Source organism: Festucalex cinctus, chromosome 13 (assembly GCF_051991245.1).
Source record: "Festucalex cinctus isolate MCC-2025b chromosome 13, RoL_Fcin_1.0, whole genome shotgun sequence".
Classification (NCBI taxonomy): domain Eukaryota; kingdom Metazoa; phylum Chordata; class Actinopteri; order Syngnathiformes; family Syngnathidae; genus Festucalex; species Festucalex cinctus.
In genome coordinates this window covers 27,425,665-27,448,168 of record NC_135423.1, presented here as the reverse complement: position 1 = coordinate 27,448,168, position 22,504 = coordinate 27,425,665, and the positions used below count along the sequence as shown (strand labels likewise).

The following is a 22,504-nucleotide window of genomic DNA, read 5'->3' as shown; positions in this document are numbered from 1 at the left end:
GAATGGGTCAGTTCACTGGTTGTTGTACAAAAGAAGACAGGCGCGCTGAGACCTTGCCTGGATCCAAGGGAGGTAAACAAGGCAATCAAGAGAGAACATTTCAAGTTACCAACCAGAGAAGAAATCATGGCACAATTTGCTGGAGCTAAATGGTTCAGTAAATTAGATGCTTCGTCTGGCTTCTGGCAATTGAGGCTAGATGAGGAGAGTTCCCGACTGTGCACATTCAACACCCCAGACGGAAGATACAGGTTTCTTCGTTTGCCGTATGGACCATGATGGATGACATCATAGTATGGGGCTCAACTCGAGAAGAACACGACAAAAGACTGAGACAAGTGCTAGATAAGACGAGGGAGGTGAACCTGAAACTTAACAAAGAAAAATGTGAGTTTGCAGTGAAATCACTTACCTTCGTGGGAAATGATGTGAGCGAAGAGGGGGTGAAGCCAGACCCGAGAAAAACTTCGGCAATCAACAACATGGACAGACCAACCAACAAAGATGAGGTGAGGCGGTTCTTAGGGATGGTGACATATCTCGCCAAGTTTGTCCCTCAACTGTCTACACAGTCAGCACCATTCAAGAGTCTTCTTGAACAAAAGAACGGATGGATGTGGTCCCATGAGCATGAACAATGTTTTCTAAAACTGAAAGAGATTCTGACAAGGGAGCCTGTGTTAAAGTTCTATGACCCGGAGAAGAGCACCAGGATCTCGGCAGATGCATCACAGTTTGGTCTGGGAGCAGTACTGTTGCAGCAACATGATGAGCAGTGGTCACCTGTCGCGTATGCATCGAGAGCCTTGACAAGCGCCGAATCCAGGTACGCTCAGATTGAAAAAGAACTGTTGGCGAGTTTGTATGCATGTGAGCGTTTCCATCAATGTCTACGGTCAGAGGTTCGAAGTGGAAACTGATCATAAACCCTTAGTTTCCATCCTGAACAAACCGTTGAATGACTGTCCGGTACGCATACAGTGTATGCTAATCAGGCTACAAAAGTACAACGCGCATATGATTTACACACCAGGAAAATACATGTACGCCCCCGACACCTTGTCGCGAGCAGTGGACAATGAAAAACATGAAGACAGTGAGAATAGCGCAAAAATACAGGCATATGTGGACATGGTCGTGTCATCCTTGCCTGTGACTGCTGACAGAACAGAACAAATACGGAAAGAAACAATTGCAGATGTAGCGATAATTGGGTCGTCTTTTTGACGAATTAATAATCTGGATGTTACAGAGGTAAATTGTAATTACCTCAATAACCTCTAGAGGCACCACGTTGGCTTTGCTTTGGGTTAACAGGAGCAAACAAAGACCAAAATCCTTTCTTCATCAGTCATTTATAATCTAAAGTCGCCACACTCGATATTCAGTGGTTCGTTGTACTAACAAAAGAATAATAATCCACTCTGAAACACAGATGATTTAGGTGGAATAGAGTTAATAAAACATGCATTTATTCACGATTACTACACTACAGAATCAAAACACTGCCTATCTATCTATTCTACCGTCAGAAGAAAAGAAATAAAATAAAGCTAATGAAAATAGGGAAAGAATGTGAACAAATAAGGAAACAGGAAAAGAGAAATTTAACTTGCCAGATCTGTGATGTGTTTCAAATGTAAGTTGCATATGCCGAATTGGGGGACCAAACGTGCACTTAACTCATCCACTGCCAATGACGACTATAGACGTCAAAAATCCAAGCAAACAGCCAGTGCAAATTTTGACAAGAAATTTGAATTGAAGTTTTAGTTATTCATTGTTTTCATTCATAGTTATTAATCATTGTTGTTATGAATAACGACGATGACAACAATTTCATTGCTAAGTGCTACCATTGTGTGTAGAACGGATTCCTGTTACCCTACAACACGGGCGTTGACGTTCTTGCGATCGGTCTTGGTCTTACTGAGGCCACATACTGGGTCTCGGCCTGCAAAAGCCCAATTTTAGTCGACTAAAATTGCTCTTTATTTTTGTTGACTAAAGTTGGATTAAAACTAAAATACAATCAGGTGACTGAGTTATGACTAAGGCTTTAATTAAATTTAGTCAGAAGACTATAACTAAAACTAAATTATTTTTGTTAATTAAAATTTTAATTTTAAATTTTCTTTTTTTTCAAAATTAAAACTGGCTGTTTGCTTGGATTTTGACGTCTATAGTCGTCATTGGCAGTGAATGAGTTAAGAGTTGGATGCTGCCTCGAACGAGCAGAAATGGGAGGTCTTTGGAACAGGGGGAAAAATAGTCAATGTTCATTCAAAAAGGCAAGAAAAATCAAAAAGAGGCTATTCCACAGGTGAGCAAGGGAGCCGCTCGGGGGCTGACGTAGTCCCTTGATTGGTCGACGAGATGTTTCTCCGGCGGTTAGTTACGCCAGCCTTGGACTCCAGGTGTTGGAGCTCGAGGTGTGCCTGCGTCCGAGGGAGGCCAGTCGGTGGAGGTGAGCTTGCACCGCGGCGGGGCGCCACCGAATAGCAGGTGAGATGCAGTTCGGCTTGGGTGCACAATCTTGAGTGCGGCGGTACGATGCAAGTGTACCACGGTGCCGCGGAGCTCGTTGATGGCGGGCAATCACCGATGGCGAAGAAAAAGGGGGAAAAAGGGAAACGGGAGTAAAAGAGTCTCTTTGGGGTCAGTCGTCGTTGCACCTGCTTTGGCGTGGCGTGCAGTGAGTGTCTGCTCTTGTGGTAACTGTTTGCTGCCAGGAACAAAAGGTGGCCACGTGCTTGACAAGTTTCTTGGGACAAAGTCAGTGGGCAAGCTGGGCTGAGGATGGTCAATTAGAGGGGAAGCGTGGAGCGGAAGAGGAGAGAGCGAGGAGAGGATCCCCTCGCTGTTTTAAAGCCGATGGGCGGAGCTTCGGCAGGCGGTGGCAAACCCTTCTACTAGCTCGCGCAGACTTTAAAAAGCAAATTATTAAAGGGATTAATAATTTGGCATTAAATTTGGTCAGTCTGGCAAATCAGTTTTCCCACACAACACATTTAGCACCAATCGCAATTAATGCATCATAAACTAATTTGTGAGGTAGTTCCTACTTGCCTAATCTGGACAAACTAAAAGATATTGATTACCTTTCATTCCTTATGGAGTACAAATGAAATAGGACGTTCATACACACAAAGACATAACATGAGTCATTTGTAGTTCAGTTATCTGTCAAGAATTATCATGGTATAAACGTGTAAAATGCGGTTACTTTTAAGAACTGTCACTAAGGATAGTCCCAAGTTTCACCACTTGATGGTGCTGTTGCTCCATCTAGACGGTCCAGGAGTGCCCCCTGGAGGGGCGACGCCAGAGAGTCCCTTTTGGTTGATAAGAAAGGTCATAAACATTTCTGTGATCAGTCGTCTGTATATTCTAAGTCATTGAAGGTGTTTTCTCGGACCCCGGGAAGTCGGGCTTGAATAAACTCTTTCGGAAGACGTATAAATTCCTATGTCACCTGGTCAGCGGCTTCAAAAGAGCTTTGTTTGTGGTTGAGTGACCACCTGCAGACCTAACCAAGCTTAGATCCTTTCTGAGCTGTGGAATGTTTATGCAACTGCAGAGAGTTTGCTTTTGAAGAAGCAAACCAAAAAAAAAAAAATTAGAGGGTGGACTGGGCCATAGGCCATAGTTGTTACGCAGATTACACAATGAAAGAACTCAAGAGCACAATACTGAAAGGGTGGCTTGACAACAAAAAGGATTGTCCCAAGAAAATACAAGACTTTTGGAATTGTAGAGCAGAGCTTACAGTGGTGGATGACCTCGTCCTGAAAGGAAGCAAGTTTGTAATTCCATCCTCACTACGCAAACAAATGCTCTATAAAATACATGAAGGTCACCTTGGAGAAGTGAAGTGTAAACGTAGGGCGAGAGAAGTGATGTACTGGCCGAGAATCAACCAAGATATCACCCACACAACAGCATCATGCGAACTTTGTCGCACTTACAGGGCAAAACAACAAGCTGAGCCGCTGATGAATCATCCAGTGCCACACAGACTATACTACAAGGTAGGAACTGATCTGTTTGACTGTGATGGAAAGAGCTACATAGTAGTCACCGATTACTTTTCCAACTATCCTGAAGTTGGTGCGCTACAGTCGACAACAAGCAAAGCCATCATCAGCTATCTGAAAGCCGTTTTCGCCAGACATGGTGTCCCATGCGAACTGCTTTCAGATAATGGCCCTCAGTTTACCAGCCATGAGTTTGCTGCTTTTGCCAAAGAGTGGGGGTTCCATCACTCCACGTCAGGCCCCATGTATCCAAGGTCCAATGGCTTGGCGGAATGCTCTGTAAAAACAATAAAAACCTTGTTGAAAAAAATCACAAGACAGACACGACTTTCAAAAGAAACTGCTGATCTACCGGAGTGCACCACTACAAAATGGACTGTCACCAGCTCAAATGCTGATGGGTAGGCGCATTCGCTCCAACCTACCAGTGTGGGAAGACTTGCTGACACCCAAGGGAGCGCACGGAGTCCGAATGTCGAAGGAGCAGCAAAATCAAAACAAAAATGGCTGCATGATCGTTCAGCAAAACACCTGCCTGTGCTGAAGCCGGGAGACGTTGTGCGCCTCAGGGACATTCCTACAGGGACATGGAAACAAAAAGGACAGGTGGAAGAGGAAGTAGCTCCACGCTCCTACAATGTCCTGGTTGGTAATGACTTGGCTCTTAGGAGCAATCGCACGGATCTACAACTTCAGCCAGCAGAAGAGGATGCTGCGGTTCAAAACACGCTTCAGCAGGACACAGCTGGATCTGAGAAGTTGGCAGACAGCAGGCCTGATTATGCTGACCATGATTTGACAGCAGTGTCTACGTCACAAGCTGTTGAAAGGATGTCGAGACCGAAGAGACACGTTCAACCACCGAAGAAAAAAATAAAATAAAATAAATAAAAGAAAAAGAAAAAACAAAGTTTGTTTTTGAGGCTTGCAGTTTATGGCAAGAATTTGTTTAAAAAAAAAAATGCTGTAACATGACCTTGTTTATTATTTCTTTAAGTGGCGATATTATTTCTTTTAAAGTGGGAAAGATGTGATGTTATGAGTAAAATAACATAACTACATTACCCAGCATGCCACGGGAGTTAGAATATGCGCAGTGACAACACTAGTATCGGGCGAGCTTGTACGAATTGAAGCAAAAAAGTAAAAAGTGAACGACTTCCAATCAACACGCCTCGTCTCCTTCTTTACATGATATTGAGAGACAACACAGTTAAGTGTTGTATTTAGTCAGTCGTGTTTGGTCACGCGTTGTGGTAGCATTGTCTTGTCTTGTTTTGTTCTGTTGAGGTGTGCTGTGCTGGTCGTGTTACGTCTAGTCAAGTTTCTCCACGTCTAGTCAAGTTTTTCCACGTCTAGTCAGGTTTCTCCACGTCTAGTCAAGTTTCTCCACGTTAATCCAAGTCTCCACGTCAATCCAAGTCTGTCCACGTTCTGCTAAGTCATGCCAAGCCAAGTCTATCCACGTCATACCAAGTTTGTCCACATCATGCCCAGTCTGTCCACGTTCAGTCCAGTCATGGCAACCAGTCCGCTCACGTTCCATCCAGTCTTCACTTGGTTCCAGTCAATAAAGTTATTCTCATTCCAGTTTGTCTTCCGGCCTTGGTTTTCCACCATTGGGTCCATCTCCCCTCATCCACTCGCTCCACACACCTTGATTTGATTTGATTTATTTGTTCATTTTTCCTTTTGGACAGCATTGTGACAATCCAACATTTCATCATACAATATTGACATATAATAACCGAAAAGAAAAAGGGCTGGCAGAAGAAGCATAACGCTTATAAATTCCCGCCCCCATACTAAACTAGGACGCATAAAATCAGCAGTAATAATAAAAATCAGCAGAGATGATAACATTTCACTCAGTTCATCAAGTCCATGAAGTTAGTTATCCAGTTGATTACATTCGGAGACTTTTGATTCAGGCAAATGGATTATTGAGAGTTCAATCAGTTCATCTTCACCAGTGATTTGATCGCATGTACTTCATGACAGAAGATTCATTCCAATAGTTTGTTGATCACTTGTTGATTAGTACCATGTGGATTATCACAGTCCAGCAGCTTTAGATAACTGGGCATAGTGAAAACCATGTGTCCGACACCTCCTTCAGTCAGATCCGTCTTCATCACGATTTTGACTCAACGCGACTTTTTTCTCCAGTTCAAGCAACCTTGTGGCCATGTCTCTCCTCATTCCGTTCATGGCAAGGTTGAGTGCTGCAAGGTCGTTTTTCACCAGAGAAGTGTCATCACAGGCCTTAGTTCGGCCTTGCACGCCAGTGATGGCTCTCAGGGTGGCCTCAGCCATTCCCTCTGCATTCTTCTGGCGATCAGACATGTTTCGTAGCGTACGAAACAGCCAGTGGAATCCAATCCCAAGCAGCATCAGCATAACCACCAGCACAGCCAGCAGGTACAAATCTTCGACATCCTCCAAATCCAGAACTGTCAGACACAATAGTCGCCACTTAGCCCAGGAATCTTCAGCATATCCAGACATGTGAGTTCCACTTGGACCTGAACGCTCAGTAGGTCCAGGTCTCATCGTAGAAAAGATTTTGTCAAACACACTTAGAGACCAGCTAATTAGATCCATACTGGTTTGTTGAAAGTTTTTGGAGCAGAGTGTCCTTTTCTCAGCACTCAGCACAGATGCTGTTTTCAAATAATTCAAGATTGAATGTCCTTGCACTACAACAACATAGTCAAACGTATTTACATTTCTGTGTTGAAGCTCCCTCCTTGTTTTTAACACAAGAGTTATTGCTTTCCCACATAAAAGTTGAACAAAAGACAGGTTAAACATTTTCTTCATTGTAACTAATTAATACCGATTCTTTATAATTTTTCTTAAATCCAACTAGTGTCTGTGTTCCAGTTAGTCCCAAATCTAATGAATTCCATAATTTTACACCCGTACAGGAGATCGAAAATGACTTCAGTGTAGTTCTAACACATCTCTGAACAAACACAAGTTTCTCTCTCAAATCATATTTCGATTCCTTTGCCTGGAAGCATGTTTGCAAGTTATAAGGGAGAGAGTGTCTGGCCGCCTTATACATTATCTGAATAGTTCTATAGTTTATTAGATCATATAATTTCAATAGTTTAGCTTCAATAAACAATTTGTGTGTGTGTGCATTATATGGAGCACTATGGATAGTTCTTACTGCTCTTTTCTGTAATACCATCAACGGCTGCAATCGACTTTTATAGGTGTTTCCCCAAATTTCAACACAATAAATCAAATAAGGCAAAATCAATGCATTATAGATTATTTGGAGTGCCTTTTGACTCAATATTTTTTGGGTTCTGTAGAGGATGGATATACTTCTTGCCAGTTTTTTTTTTAAACTGTGTTATGTGAGGAATCCATGTAAGCATCTCGTCAATAATTATTCCCAACACATTGTGTTGGCTTACCCGTTGAATATTTACATTAGAAATTTGTATGCTGATATTTTCTTTAGTTCCTTTTTTACCAAATAACATAAATTTAGTCTTGTTGAGATTAATAGACAATTTATTGGCATTAAGCCATTGTTGTAGTTTATATAATTCCTCATTTATTATTTGCACTAGCTTCCGTATATCCTCACCTGTACAGAAAATGTTTGTATCATCAGCAAAGAGTACCATCTTTAACACAGTAGAGACTTTACATATTTCGTTTATATACAGTATAAACAATTTAGGGCCCAAAACCAAGCCCTGAGGTACACCACATGAAACTTCCATTTTATTAGAAGCACTCCCTCCTAATATCACATACTGATATCTTTTAGTTAAGATAGCTTCGTAACCAATCTAATACAGTGCCCCTGATCCCCATTCTCTCTAATTTATTTAATAATATTTTGTGATTTACAGTGTCAAACGCTTTTTTTAGATCAAGAAATATTCCAATGGTATATAATTTTCGATCAATAGCATCCGTGATTATTTCCATTGATTCAGTCAGGGCTTGGGCCGTAGAATGTTCTTTTCTAAAACCGTATTGACAATCATCTAACAATTTATGTTTAGTTATAAATTTATCAAGTCTATTATTGAAAAGTTTTTCTAATATTTTTGACAACTGTGGCAAAATTGAGATAGGTCTATAGTTACCATAATCATGAACATCACCAGTTTTGTATATAGGAATAATTTTTGCTATTTTCATTTCATCTGGGACTATCCCAGTCTGAAATGATAAATTACATATATAAATTAGTGGATGTACAATTTCATTTATTATATTCTTAATTAACATCATATCAAAACCGTTTATGTCACAAGAGTATTTTGCTGTGCATTTAGCAACCAAGTGTCTTATCTCAGTGTCCGTGACTGGCTCCAAAAACATGGAGTGTAGGTTTCCTGTACAACTGTTATCATAGTGAGAGGAGGATTCTGGAATTTTCTTGGCGAGATCAGTTCCTACAGTTACAAAAAACTCATTAAAATTGTTTGCAATAACTTCTGTATTCACTACTTTTTTATTATTAACATGGAAATATTCTGGATAAGATAGTTTATCCTTTTTATTCTTTCTTATAACTTCATTCATAATATCCCATAATTTACAAGTAAAGTTTTTGTTTTCATCTAATAATTTAGTATAATACTGTTTTTTACAGTCCCTTAAAATAAAATTTAGCTTATTTCTATATCTTTTATATCTGTCCTCTGCCTGTTTAGTTCTTTGGTTAATAAATATCTTATATAAATTATTCTTTTTTCTACAAGCATTTATTAATGACTTACTCATCCATGGTTTGGATTGTGAATGTTGTTTCAAATAAACCCTCTTTAATGGACAGTGTTTATCATACAATTGTTCGAGTTTGTTTATGAAGTAGCCATAGGCCATATTTACATTAATTGCATCATAAACACAACTCCAGTTTTGAGTCAGCAGTTCATTTTTTATGCAATAATATTCTCCTCTGTCCTAAATCTTTTGTGTATAGCTTGTACTTGTCTAGTACCATTTTGATACCATGTATAATTAGCAAATATTGGAAGATGATCCGTTATATCATTAATCAATATACCACTATTGATCTCATTTAAAAAAAATATTTGTATAGATATTATCTATTAGAGTAGCACTATGGGTCGTAATTCTTGTAGGACATGTAATTAATGGATGCAGACCTAGTGAGTACATGGTATCAGTGAAGTCTTCAATGTGCATGTTTTTGTTCGGGTTTAACAGATCTATGTTAAAGTCACCACAGAAGAATATTTGTTTGTTGTGGATTGTTGACAAAAGTTTTTGTATACATTCGGTAAACATTTCCACATTAGAGTCCGGTGTACGATAAATACAGCTTACGATTATATTTTTACCTTTTATCACATTAATTTCAATCGTAATACATTCCATGAGATTGTCAACCTGTATCGACGTATTATGTAGAATATCAAACTTAATGTTGCTATCCACAAACAAGGCCACCCCTCCACCACCTCTACCAGTTAGATTTGTACATACCATATTATATCCAGGTAAGTCAATATCCAAGTCCTTGTTTTCTTTCATCCATGTTTCTGAGATTGCAATGATGTTTATTTTATTGTTGAACTTCTGCAGATATTCTTTGATATGTCCAAAGTTTGTATATAGGCTCCTGCTGTTAAAATGAATTATAGAAAGCTTACCAATAAGATTAATTGATTTGTTGAATTGTTCATCAGTGTAGTAGTGGCACTTGTCCGCTTTGTTGTTGTAGAAGTTTGTGTCAGGGTCAAATATTCCATTTGGATCGTTCAAGGCATGTTCCACAAATTGATCATCTAAGTCTGTGTAATTTGGTGAAATAAGGTCAATTGATTGGGACATGATTAATTATCGTAGACTTCCAGCTCCTGCAATCTCTTGATAACCCTGGTTTTGATCTCCTCTGGTGAGCTCCCTTGTGTCTTGATGAGGACTTTGCAGTTGGCGGTCCAAGTTGCCATAATTTTCCCATCTTTCTTCAATTGACGTGCCTTTCTTGCGATTTCAGCATTCTTTTTGGTCAGGTTTTCATTTAGAAAGACATTCTTGCCTTTCAGTTTTGGGCCTTGCTTGAGGAGTGCGATCTTGCTTTTTCTGTCAGTAAGTTTCATGAAAACCATTGGTGGTTTTCTCCCGCCAGATGGAAGTGTGTAACACTCTTGGATATGCTGCGATTCCACCATTATTTCAAATTCCCGAAGTTTGGTTATCACCTGTTGCTCCACTGATTCATTGTCAGGATTAAGATCAGAATCCTCATCACTTCTCCTGGCCGCGGCTTGTGCATACGTGCGCGGCCTGACTTTAATGCCGGTGATAATGACATCGTTGATAAGAGGTTTTTGATCAAGCTCATCTACCTGTTCCTGCAAGATGACAATTTGCAGGTCTTTCTTTTTCATCTCCTCCTTCTGGGCTTGAACCACGTCCCGCAGTTGCACCACCTCTTCCAGCAGTTTCTGGTTGGTTTTATCCATTTTTTCCAAGTTTTTCTCCATGGTTTTCTCCATGGTTTTCTCCATTTTTTGGATAAAAGTCTTTAGCTCATCAATTTCTTCCGTTCTTTTCCCACTAGGCATGTTGTAAAAACAGAAGAGTTGTTGTTACAGCTGCGCCGCAGGGAGTAAATCGCAGAGCGATAAGTTGCGTCCTTCTCAATCAGAGTCAGGAAGGTGTCAACTTGACACCGACGTGATCCATCGATCTCTGCCTCGTCAATATTTTGAAATAGATGTAATGCCTCTACTGTTCATTTTTTTTTCATGTCAGCCCATGGTGACAGGCTGAAACGTGGTTGCTCTGGAAATCCGACAGCATTGTCAGCGGTGCAAGAATAATGACTCATATAAATATTTTCATGTTTTTTAATACAATAATGTGGCAGCATAGGAATAATATACATACAGGCACATGAAAAGTAAAAACACCACAAAGGCAGAAACTGATAATTTTGTAAACAGTAACAACACATTGTGGTGTATTGTTACTACTGTGACCGCTCGGCGGCGCTGTGGTATGTTGTTGACGGTGTAGGTTGAAAGCAAACAGTTTAATAAATAGATTGCCGAAGCCAAGTTGCTGTCTGCCTATACAGCACTACACAAAGAGCTGTTAACCCACGCTATAACAAAGCCAACACAAGGTAAAGGACCACAACACACATCAAAGTTTAAATTCCAAAATACAGCTCTGATTCTACTTTTAACAATCGATGCCCTTGTGTGATCGACAACAACAGAGTTATCCCTGCGAATGTTAACAAGTTAACACAAAGTGTCTCCGGTGGTCAGCATAAGAGAAAAAAAACAAGGCAGAGTATACTCGATGTACTGTCGTCTCTCCTCTTCTTCGATGCCTTGACAAATGCACGCAATCATGCTCATTAAAAAAAAATAATTAAAAAAAATGACGAAAATATACTCCAAAACGCTGACAACTGTTCGAGCTTCTCTGGAGGAAAACAAATGGCGATGGCCACAACCGGAAAAAGCACCGCCTTCAGAGATTTTCCCGGAAACACGTTGCGGCTATTTGTGCATAGAGTCCATTGTCATTTTGAATGGAAGCGTTTTAAAATGGCAAACGTGACCATATGTCAGATTGTTGTGTCTTATGCAGAGGACCGTGTTTAGTGCACTTATAAAGTGCCATTTTGAATTGCAAAATGTGTGTGAAGCAGAAAATGTCTTTAGAGCAGGGGTGTCCAAACTTTTTCATTTGAGGGCCAAATAGAGAAAATCATAAGGATGCAAGGGCCACAAATGTTTTGAAGAGAAATTGTGTTTAGTCCTAAAAATTGTACAAATAATTTATTTGTGCTTTTGCATATTTAGAAAAAACGCTACACTATATGAACCAATTTATTTGTAATATGGCAGTAGGGTTATTATAGTTTTGGAATTTTTCATTTGAGTTTTTATTTTGTTTTGGGTTTAGTTTTTTTTTTTTATTTAGTTAGTTTTAATTAGTTTTCACGGTGGTTCTGTTAGTTTATTTTTTTTTTAATTAGTTTTACTTCTTTAACATATGTTTTTTTCTTAGTTTTAGTTTAGTTAGTTTCAGTTTTAATTTAATTTGTAATTTATTTTTTAAATGTATTATTGAGCACAATATTTAAAAGACACCATGGGCGCGATTCTGGTTTATATCAAAATAAATCTACTAAAAATCACATTTAAAATCATCCCCAAAGGCTCATGCATTAAATTAATTACCAAAGACTAAAACGAAGGACATGTTTGCTATAATTATGGTTAGTTTTAGTTAGTTTTGTTTTGTTTTGTTTTAAAAAAAAAAGCATCTTCGTTTTTATTTTATTTCGTTAACGAAATTGTTTTTTTATTTTAGTTTGTTCGTTAGTTTTTAGTTAACTAAAATAACCTTTAATAGTATCTGTGTTTTTCGACACCCTCCCTTCTTACTTTGACCATCTCCAAACATTTTTGTTTTTATTTTATTTGAACTGAGTCAAATGCCATTTTTAGCATATGTCGTGGGCCACTGAAAAATGGACGGCGGGCCGTACGGCGGGACACCCCTGGAGTTTTGGAGACTTGAGAAGAGGTTTTGCTCTCTGGGTGTCAGTTTAAATAATTGTGCTACGCATGTCATTTTATTTTATTTTTAGCAATAGGAAAACAACTGAAAGGCAAGCTCACTCAAATTTGTTTGAACAACTCACCTTTGAATTTATGAATATACGTACGTTAACAATTGAAAACAATGTAATATGATATAGGCTGAGATAATCTTTATTAGTTGCATTTGGCATCGTTCCACCAGCAATATTGGATACAGGAAATAGAAAAATGCAATACATTTGTACAAGAAGCACATTGCATTAATCAGAAACCAAAATTATGTCTGCGCAGGGCAGTACAGTTTTATTTCTATAACATGTCACACAATGTGCAATGTCCTTTCCACAAGCAAAGAAAACATGTATCAACAAACTATCTGATCCAATCTATCAACGATGTTGTCTGTTTGCGAAATTTAAATATGAACGTTTGAGATTCGTTTACTTGGATTTACTGTTTTTAGTGTTGTTAATGTTTTATGTTATGTTTGCTTTATTGTTTTCCTGTAAAGCGCTTTGTGACAGCTAAGGCTGTTTGAAAACGCTATATAAATAAAGATGGCTTGACTTGCTTTCATTACTATAGTTTAAAACTGAATCTGTGAAATTGTGTTGTGCAATTGAACAGTATCCATATATCTTTTAGTCATTACATGATATAACTGTCTCGCCGATACTATTCTGATACAAAATGTACAAAAAAAGAAAGAAAAAAAAACAGGCATATTGTTATGGAAGTTAATTTTTATAGGTTGGCGACTGGTTATATAAATTGCTCTTATTTCTTCATTGAAAATTGTGGCGAATCATTTGTAACTATACATAATATATATTGGTTTACAAGAGCACCACATTTATTCATTGTTTTTTTTTCCCCTACTGTGCCAATAGATAATGAAATTAATTTCTTTAAGCTCACTAGCATACTTAACCAGTGGAGTATTGCTTGATCGGATCATCTGGAATTTAGCAATCTGTCGACTGTAGCAGCTGTGAGAACTTGGCTTGAGTCATCGCTTTGGAGCTACGTGGAAAATAAACCCAGATTTATTTCAGAGGGTCAGGAGAATTAGACACCTAATCTGCCTGTGTGGTTTTATAAATCATCTAATCTTGATATGAACATCCCTTGTTTGTTCTAATCTTTGAGTGCTTACAGCATTAGCCAGTTAATGCTTAAGTTCTTGTGGTATTTGTCAGCTGACTGTCATTTATGTTTATACTGTGATTGATCTTATTAATCAAAACCCCATTTTTCAACTATATATAAAAGATAGATTTTAAGGTTGTTTTCATACCACTGTTTTCCTTCATTTGATGTTTACAAATTCAATACGTTATCAGTTGTTTTATATTTAGGAAAATAAAAGAATTGAGAATACTTGGGATTATAAGTGTATTTCACTTTGTGCATCTTATCCTATATCTGTTTAAAAAAAAAAAGAAAAAAAAGCTAAATTAAAAAGTAAATATGTGTTGCAATTCCATTTCCGTCAAGCTGGCCGTCTTTTTGGCTGTTCTTTCACCCCGACATATTAAAGGCTCATTAATTGCTCATTTAAACAGTTATTAATTTACTGTTTTCATTGTGTAAAACACTAAGGGAAGAATTTTTTTCAAGTGAATGATGTATTTTTTTTCTTGTTAATTTTTATTGAATAAACCGATACATATATATATATATATATATATATATGTGTGTGTATATATATATATATGTGTGTGTGTGTGTGTGTGTGTATATATATATATATATATATATATATATATATATATATATATATGTGTGTGTGTGTGTGTGTGTATATATGTATATATATATATGTATATATGTATATATATATATATATATATATGTTTTGATTTGGTGTTCGCCAACACGTGCTGCTTGTTCGACCTAACAACTATATATAACAACTAACAACTTGTTTGACCGTTTTGCATGTGAAAGTGTGTACAACGAACTGGGCAATATATCGATATATTTTTTAATTAATTTGAGTGCTTTGTTGTGGACGATTAAAAAAAAATAACCAATGTTTTTTGTTTTTTTTTATGCCCTTCCGTTGCGCCGTGGCTTTCATAGCTTTCGCTCTGCCAGTCGTGTCCTCACTCCATACGAGAGGAACACAACAACTCCCACTAAAAAAGCAGCTTACTGTGTTTACCTTGGAGGAGTCATTTACACAAGGAAGCACCAAGCACGTATGACAAGAAAGGGGAATAATGAGAGCGATCATCAAAGCGGACACGTTTCACCTTGCTCATGAAAAGACATGATTTCACCACTTGCTGAAAACGGGAGAAGTTGAGAAGCCAGGTATGTGCAAATGATACCTAGCCTTAAGTATATTGAAGCTTATGCTAACGATATTTTGGCTGCAAACGGTTCCAATATTGGTCAGTCGCCGGAGCTCAGAAATCTTTAGCCTGCTGTAAATTAACTATTCTCAAGTCAGCACTCTACATCCCATCGTTTCCACAAAACATCTTCTCGGTTAAAGCCGACCAGCGGAGCAGAAGTACTTCTTCTGAGGTGTTATGACTTCTTACTTTTTATTTTTCCTATATTCACTCCTAGAATGGTTTAAACGATTTTGAGGTAGGACTCATTTAATGTTAACTCCCCAAAATTGTTATGTTTATGTGACAATGTCTTGTTCAAGTAATCACTTTGCTCCGGGTGAAAATATTATGATTCATATAAAGTCAAGGTGGTAGACATATGCTTGGACCACTGCAGTAAAAAAAAAAAAAAAAACAGGATTGCCCCTAGACTGGTTCTGAGAAATTCAATGCTGATCTGGGAAATGAAAAACTGTAAACGTAACGTCACACAGTGGCCGGATGAGGATTCCTTTCAAAATCATTACAGATGTTGTTGAAAAGTATTAAGCAAGTGACAAACCTGCTCTGTTCAACACAACTCGAGGCTGCTTGCAAACAGCGTCCAGGAGTTGACGTTGTTGCTCGTTCTCCTCTTGTGCTCCACAGAGCTCCTTTTCGTACTTGACTTTCATTCTTGTGCACATTTTACACCATATTCACGACACTTTACGCTCACGCTTGACGTCTGCTGAGCCAATTTGTTGACAACATACGCATCTATATTTTTGGAGCCACCGATGAGCACTGTCAGCTGAATGCTTCACGGGAGTGTAATTTTGCCAATATGTGTGACATTGCCTGTAGAGGCGCGTCTGATGTGCGTGTATAGATGACTTTGTTGTTTCTTTGAAATTAGTATGTTTGCACATATGCACCATAGTGATTATTTTCTTTGTTCATATCAAAGCTTTTAATCAAAGCTATCTTGTTATTTGATGTCATAAGGTGTTTTTTGTTGTTTTTTTTTGTGGGTTTTGCATGCTGCAAGTATTCTTCCCACACGCAAGCACAGAAGTGGCCAATGTGGTCTTCTGCCACCAGGTTGGAACAGCCACAACGTACAACTCAACTCAACTCAACTCAACTCAACTCAAGTTTATTTATATAGCGCTTTCAAACAGCCTGAACTGTTACAAAGTGCTTTACAGAAAGACAAAAACAAACAAAGATAACACTAGAGCTGCGAGCAGCTATAAAGGGCCCTCGCAGCCCGGGCCACGTTGGGGTACTTGCACGTTGGGGTACTGGCACGTTGGGGTACCGGCACATTGGAAGCAGAATTTCTTTGAAAAATGGCATGTTAAACCTTTACATGTGGTTTTTGCCAGGTGTGATGAATGTGTCAAGCTCATTGGGTATTGGTGATTGTTAAGATCTGAAAAAATCAGTGTCCTTTTTCTATTTTTAGGCAATGAGTTGCCCTGATTGGTATTTTTTGTAAAAGTATAAAAACACATCGCTCGTACTCATTACACATTTGTTGCTTTTATTGTCCATAGAGGCGATAAAATAAAAAAAAAAAGACACAAAATAAAAAAGTACATATGTTTGGATCGGTCTGATGCCAGTGAACATATTGAGTGGAGGGAAGTAAAATAATATTCATAAATGACTTAGTTATCACACTTACAATGAGTTTACAATTTTTGTAAAAAATAAATAAATACCGGAGGTGAGGCATTTTTTTTATTTTTTATTTTTTATGCCTCAAGGACTAGGTGGCGCTGTATTTATAACTGAATTTTGTCAGGCCTTGACAATAAATATAAATTTCAAGTATGGGATTTTTTTGGAGCATGTACCTGGGAGTTATTAAGCATATCCTTCATTCACGATATTGCTTTTAATGTCCAAAGAGGCTATCAAAAATAAATAAAACTAAATAACAAAAATATGTATGTTTGGGTAGATCTGATGCCAGTGAACATTTTGAGTGATGGAAAATAAATGAATATTCATAAATTACTTAGTTATCACACTTAGAATGAGTTTCTATTTTTGTAAAAATAGCACAATCCACAATAAAATATTGCTCGTTTTGCCAGGCCAGATGTTTGTGCCAAGTTTGTTGTTTTGCGTTGTTTTCTTGGCGAACAGCGCTTAGCCACGCCCACAGCGATTCACGAAAACTCACAAACTTCGTGTTGTGACATCATGAAGGCCGAAACCCTCATCTGAGCTAATATGAGGTATGTCCAGTTAACGTGGTTGGAGAAAAACATGAAAGAAAAATCGTAAGAAAAAATAATAGCCAATAGGTGGCGCTATCAGTAAGATGAAATATAAGTTCGTAGATGTCTTAAGGGCTGGACTCTCATCAAATGTGTGATATTTTGAGAAGATTGGACCATCTGGGTCAAGTTAAAGCAGCTTTTATTCTCACGAAAAATTATCAGAATTTGCGGCACCATAGCGGCCACGCCGTTTGGCGAAAATTTACAGTATTTGGTGTGGAGCATGAACAACATGTTAAGGCATTTCTGACCAATTTTCAACTGGAGCCCTTCAACGAGCTCGGCACAATAGCTAAAAATGTCAATTGTGACATTTATTGTCACCACTAGGTGGCGCTATATGTATAACTGAATTTTATTAAATAGATGTTTTCAGGCCGTGACTATTAAGTTGCATGAGAAGTTTGAGATTTTTTGGAGCTTGTACATGGGAGTTATGAAGAATTTTGTCTTTTTGGACAAATGAAATTTTAAAGGCAATATTTGATGCCCCGCCCTCTTCATATAGTATTCCGATTTTGCCCAGCTGTTGTCTCCGGTCTTGAGATGATACATGCCAAGTTTGAAGTCAATCGGAATAAAACTGTTTGCAAAGGGGGGGGAAGTATGACCACAGTGATTGTGCAAAAATGGGCCAAAATTGGACATTCAAAAATTCATAGCTCACTTCCTGTACATTTTAGCTACATGGTCCCAATTGACTTTTGTGCATCCCGGGGTGCTACACGTGCCTGCCAATTTTCGTAGCTCTAGCTCAAACGTGCCGGGATTGGTTTTTATTTATTTATGCTAGGGGCGGTCTCCGGTTCGAGTCCAGGCTCGGACCCTCCTGGGTGGAGTTTGCATGTTCTCCCCGTGCCCGCGTGGGTCTTCTCCGGGTACTCCGGTCTCCTCCCACATTCCAAAGACATGCATGGCAGGTTAATTGGGCGCTCCGAATTGTCCCTAGGTGTGCGTGTGAGTGTGGATGGTTGTTCGTCTCTGTGTGCCCTGCGATTGTCTGGCAACCAGTCCAGGGTGTCCCCCGCCTACTGCCCAGAGCCAGCTGAGATAGGCGCCAGCAGCCCCCGCGACCCTTGTGAGGAATAAGCGGTCAAGAAAATGGATGGATGGATGGATGCTAGGGGCGCTATAGAGTCGCGTTGTTATGACAACGTCAGAATATTTTCGCCGGGCCCGAAGAGTGTGCAAAGTTCGGTGAGTTTTCATAAATGTTTAGGTCCTCAAAAATGCGATCATTTGCAGAGAATAAAGAAGAAGAAGAATAACTAGAGCTGCGAGCAGCTATAAAAGGCCCTCGCAACCTGGGCCACGTTGGGGTACTTGCACGTCGAGGTACTTGCATGTTGGGGTACTGTAAAATAGGAAACTGTCTAAATTGTAAATGTATTTGCCATGCTTTGTGTTTGCAACGTTTCATGGAAAGGCCAAAAATGATGCACAATTAACAAAATAAAATCAAAATGGCTTGGCACACGGTTATAGAATACTTTTTTGTTAGTATTAGCCTGATAGGTATCTCAATTTTTACAAATCTAGCTGAATCATACAATCGCAAAAGATTCATAAAAAGGTCTAGAGGGTGCTATTGAGCCATTTATTGCAAATTGCACAAGAAATCTCTAAAGTATTTGTGCATATGTTCATGACAAGTCTGATGTGTGTGCAAAGTTTCATGAGATTTCGCACGTATAGACCAAAAAAAAAAAAAAGCAGCATTTTACTTGGCAAACAATGCATCGCTATGGCAACGACGTGCGACAAAATAAAGAACTTTCGATAAGTTTCGATAAGACATGAAACACACCAAGTTTGAAGACGGTCGGATAAATTTTGAAGGAGGAGTTCGTTAAAATATGTCCCCTAAAAAAGGCCACAAAAAATGGCTACAAATCCCAACGTAAATCAAAATGGCGGACTTCCTGTTTGGTTGAGCATATGATTCCAAGAGACTTTTTTTGTACGTCGTGGGCTCTTATGTATCCCTCCAAATTATCATAGCGCTCGGTGAAACGTACACCCGGGAATGCTTCGTTAAAGAGGAGTTTTTTTGTTTTGTTTTTAGCTCAAAATGTGATGCCGGGCCCCTGGGGGACTTCCTGTTGGGTTTAGCACATGACACCCAAAGACTTTTTTTGTACACCGTGGGCTGTCGTACAACTGGGAATGCTTCATTAAAAAGGATTTTTTTCCTTTGCAAAAAGTGCATACCCAGACAACCGCGTGCGACGAAATAAAAAGCTTTCAATAACTTTTCATCTTCAACATCTTTAGATGAATCCCACCAAGTTTGAAGACGATTGGATAAACTCTGCAGGAGGAGTTCGATAAAATAAGACCCCTATGAAACGGCCCAAAAAATGGCAACACGTTCCAAATTAAATCAAAATGGCGGACTTCCTGTTAGTTTTAGCATATGGTTCAAAAAGAGTTTTTTGTACCTTGAGGGTTGTTACATATGTCTTAAAATTTTGGTAACTCTAGGTGAAACGTTCAGCCGGGAATGCTTCATTAAGTCAGAATTTCGAAACGCAAAATTTGATGCCCCGCCTGTGGTGGACTTCCTGGTTTAGCATATGGTTCAAAAAGAGTTTTTTGTACCGTGAGGGCTGTTACATATGTCTCCAAATTTCCGTAGCTCTCGCTGCTTCGTACAACTGGGAATGCTTCATTAAGAAGGAATTTTTTCCTTTGCAAAAAGTGCATACCCAGACAACAGCGTGCGACGAAATAAAAAGCTTTCAATAACTTTTCATCTTCAACATCTTTAGATGAATCACACCAAGTTTGAAGATGATCAGATAATCTCTGTCGGAGGAGTTCGTTAAAATAAGACCCCTATGAAACGGCCCAAAAAATGGCAACACGTTCCAAATTAAATCAAAATGGCGGACTTCCTGTTAGTTTTAGCATATGGTTCAAAAAGAGTTTTTTGTACCTTGAGTGCTGTTACATATGTCTTAAAATTTTGGTAACTCTAGGTGGAATGTTCAGCCGGGAATGCTTCATTAAGTCAGAATTTTGAAACGCAAAATTTCATGCCCCACCTCTGGCGGACTTCCTGTTGGGTTTAGCAAATGGCACCAACAGACTTTTTTTGTAGGTCGTAGTCTGTTACATATGTGTACCAATTTTCGTAGCTCTACGTTAAACGTACAACCGGTAATGCTACGTTTAGTCAGAGTTTTGAAACTCTAAATTTGATGTGTCGCCCCAGTCATATAGTATGTCAAAAACTTTAGATTTTTTATCATGATTTTGTCCCAGGTGTTGAGATGGTACAGCCCAAGTTTGAAGTCAATCGGGTTAACCGTGGAGGAGAAGGGGGCAAAAGTATGACCACTGTAAATGTGCAAAAACGGGCCAAAATTGGACATTCAAATACTCATACCTCACTTCCTGTCTATTTTAGGAAACACATATCAAATAGGTTTTTGTTCATCTGGATGTGCTACAGGTGCCACACAATTTTCGTAGCCGTAGGACAATCAGTGCGGGACAGAGATCCGTTAAACCTATGTAGGGGGCGCTACAGAGCCAGTTTTCTGTTATCGTGTATGCCGACTTTAAAATATCAACATTTTTTGCCAGGCCTGATGTGTGTGTAAAGTTTGGTGAGTTTTCGTTCACGTTTAGTGTCTCAAAAATATGATTGTTTGCGGAGAAGAAAAATAATAATAAGAATTCCTACAAAAACAATAGGGCCTCGCAGCGGCACCGCCGCCGGTGCCGCCGCTGCTCGGGCCCTGGGTTGGGAGCTATCGCGAGGGTTGGGATCTATCGCGAGATGCTGTGACTATCGCGAAACCGGTAGCGAGATTGGGAAAATCGAACATGGCGGCGCCCTGCTGCTAAAATAGAATTAGCTCTATATTTCTAATTAAACCCGAATTTAACGACTAGATAAATTCGATTTTTTCTTTTCTAAGAAAGATCTGAAATATTATCCAGTGTGGACGACCTCGAACGCTTTATTGACGATTATTTTTATAGCTGCGCGATGGATGATCTGGTGGCTAGTCGTGATAATCCTTCGAAAAAAAGGAAAAATGACTCGTCAACAGATACGGATGATTTAGTAACCGCTGACATATCGGTGAGTATGCTGGATTCCATAAATAAAAAACTTGACGTCCTCGCGGATAAGACAGAGGACGTCAAGTTGACACCATTGACATATGTATTATGAGTAGAACAGAGGAGTCAGAGTGAAGCTTTTGGCCCCACGTTGAATTCCTTTTGAAAAACAGAAACTGGTCGCGCTCTGTGGTGTGCGCAGCCTAGCAACCAGTTTCCTGTATGTGTTTATTCAACGTTATGCGCGTATGACTCATGAGTGTGGAAAGTACAGAGAGCAAAAGTCCCCTTGCGCATTGATATGTGAAAGGACTGGAAATCCCCTAAGACGCGCGGAAGGACACACTCACAAGGATGAAACCAGTGGCACGCACCCAAGTTTATAAGAGGCCCTCCTCGACGAGGACCGACGCTCTTCTTCGTCACCCTGCGATGTGATCTGTATGGAGTGTGTTGCTGAAGACGGATTCGCGGCTTCGTGGGACTTAGGTTTCTTCATGAAGGAGGGACTTTGACTTTTTGCCGTGAGTGGATCATTCTTCACCGATTGGCTAAAGTACAAAACTTTTATTAATAAGGTGTTTAAGAAAAAGATATGAAAGATAAATCGCGTGTAGGGTAAGAGCCATTTAACCACTCCCATATCTTTAAATTATTATTGGCCAAAAAACGCCTTATTCTGAATCGGGTCTTGAGTTCTTTTGAGAAATGATCAATCTTAGAAAGCTCTTATAGAAGGTTTAATTATTATTTTGATTTCCCGTTTCCTATTTCATTCTATTTTTATTGATTTTATGTTTTGTTTCTATATGGGATTTTTATGAATTTTATTTGCTATATCATTATTGTCAATAAAATTATTGAAAAACAATTTGTGAATTAATTAATTTATTTGTTATTTGTTATTTTATTTCTTTTGGATATTTTATAAGTCCAAGGTCATTTTATAAGACCAAATAAAATGATTGAAAACCAAGTTTGAATTAATTATTTTATTTGTTCCTTTACATTTTTATTTTTATTCTCCTTGGTCATTTTATAAGTCAGCATTATTTTTCTTCGAGACGGACACAACAGCAACGGACGTCAAGAAAGAGGTAAGTGCACGCGAATGACATCTAACCAGTGTTTCCATCTGTATTAACAAAGTCAAATACTCCAGCTTGATATGAAACAAATCCGTATGATCCTCA

General features: G+C 38.8%; 1 long non-coding RNA gene across 1 annotated transcript; it reads right to left on the bottom strand.

Moving 5' to 3' along the window:
* Positions 1-424: 424 nt before the first annotated feature.
* Positions 425-15,798, bottom strand: LOC144033359 (uncharacterized). The gene is made up of 3 exons (XR_013287950.1): positions 15,521-15,798; positions 4,463-4,614; positions 425-4,314 (listed from the first exon to the last, which is right to left on the bottom strand). It is a non-coding gene; the product is annotated as an uncharacterized LOC144033359 (long non-coding RNA).
* Positions 15,799-22,504: the final 6,706 nt, after the last annotated feature.